Here is a 1,764-nt window from a genome sequence, read left to right on the forward strand (position 1 = left end):
TATATATATAGGCCTATATATATTGTAAAGGAAATGAACAAAATTAATTGACAATTATAAATTTACTTCTATTTAATAGTTGACATATTTAAATGAACCACAAACGTCAACAGCCAATACATTCTCAATCCCGAACACACCTTCTTCACCTCCTCCTTCGAGCCATTCTCAAAAATCAATATTTATCAAAACAGAAGATACTGTGCATGGATGAATAAATAAGTACACAATACATAATGGACCCAGGCTTAAGTACAGAAAAACATTATTCAACAAAGATACAAAAGCCGATTTCCATAAAATAAGTTTACGGATAGAATCGTACCGTACAGTAGAGTTGGTCAAGACCAACGGCCAGCCTATTGTAAATTTATGCATAAAGCGCTAAGTACAGTGCCTACATACAAAAAACCTGGGGCCACTCTTTGCATCATGGCCACTTCTTACTCAACCAAAGCCATTCATTTATACATGGGCGTAAGTAGTAATCGGAATATATTTCTAAAGAATTTTTGTAGGAGAAGTAAAATAATTGCGATTATATCACTTACCACTCAAACCAAACAAACATTCTCCAGCTCCACTCTGAAAAAATATTGTAAGCAAGATAGTGTAGCCAAGTGTACATTTTATCAATGGATCAGTCCAACAACAAAGCGCAACAGCATTGAACTAGAGAGGGCGCTAATATATATCCAGCAGCGAATCTATGCAGTAGCTGATTTCTGATCCAGTATCCGTAAAACCTGGACTTCTTTTCGAGATGGGCTACTTTCGAGATTAATTTTGCAAACTAAATAGGAGGACTTCTTTTCAAAATAAATATTTTGGAATCTCTACTATAAAATATTTTTCAACTATGGAATTCGAATTCTGTTTTATTAAAAAAAAATATTAACTATGCTAAGGCTCCATTAAAAAAAATTATTAGTTTATCACCCTCTCCCTCATCACTTTTTGGGGAAAATCTGATTTTTTTTTTCAATTAACATATATTTTTATTTCAAACGGTCTTTTTTCCATCTTTTTTAACTTGAAAAGCTCTGGATTTCTTGCAAATATGTGTACTGGTACAACAAAGACATAAATTTAATTCTATATATGTCCCTAAACATTGATTTACTTGTGAACATCGGTAAAATGAGGGCGGGGTTAGCAAAAAAAAAAATAAATAAAAAAAAAAAAAAAACCCTCCCTCCCTCATCAGTTTTTATTCCTTGATAGGGTGATAAACTATAATTTATGAGGCCTAAACGACACGCTATCGTAATCATAATCAAAGAAAACGTAAGGCTGAATGTAAGTAGGCCTACTATCTCCAAAGAAGCTCATATTATCTTGATTATAAGCCGATGAACTTCTTTTCGAGATTGGCTTCTTTTCGAGATTACAGCAAACTGTGTTTGTATGTGTGTGTGTGGGGGGGGGGAGGGGGTGGGGCTGCCGGCACTTTGACCTCTGATGATTAGTGCCAACAAATTTTCACGAAAACCTGATGCAATAATGACAAAATGATTATTATTGTTTACTTTCGATAGATATTTCAGCCGCTCCAAATTTCTTTCCTATTCTTCTTCCTTCCTATGTTTCTTCCATATTTTAGTTAAATTTAATTTATTTTACTAAATACATATTACGCATAATGTTTATGATTATTATATGTATATATAAATGTATGTATGTATGTATGGGTGTATATATGTGTGTATGTATATATGTATAGTCTTATCATCATATGACTTCTACGAATGGATACCTTGTTCG

The 1,764-nt window shown here is 33.0% G+C and overlaps 1 protein-coding gene across 2 annotated transcripts in view; it reads right to left on the bottom strand.

Moving 5' to 3' along the window:
- The window catches only part of LOC117110913 (solute carrier organic anion transporter family member 4A1-like), a 25,077-nt gene extending 24,416 nt beyond the window's left edge, over positions 1 to 661 (bottom strand). Inside the window, exon 1 of one of the 2 annotated variants that reach the window (XM_033253746.1) lies at positions 552 to 661. The gene's annotated coding sequence lies outside the window, so the exon portion shown is untranslated. The remainder of the gene's footprint in view (positions 1 to 551) is intronic. The other variant, XM_033253747.1, reaches the window with a different exon arrangement.
- Positions 662 to 1,764: the final 1,103 nt, after the last annotated feature.

The sequence above is a fragment of the Anneissia japonica genome, unplaced genomic scaffold (genome assembly GCF_011630105.1).
Source record: "Anneissia japonica isolate Jap-2015-1 unplaced genomic scaffold, ASM1163010v1 scaffold277_len1293397_cov203, whole genome shotgun sequence".
NCBI lineage: Eukaryota > Metazoa > Echinodermata > Crinoidea > Comatulida > Comatulidae > Anneissia > Anneissia japonica.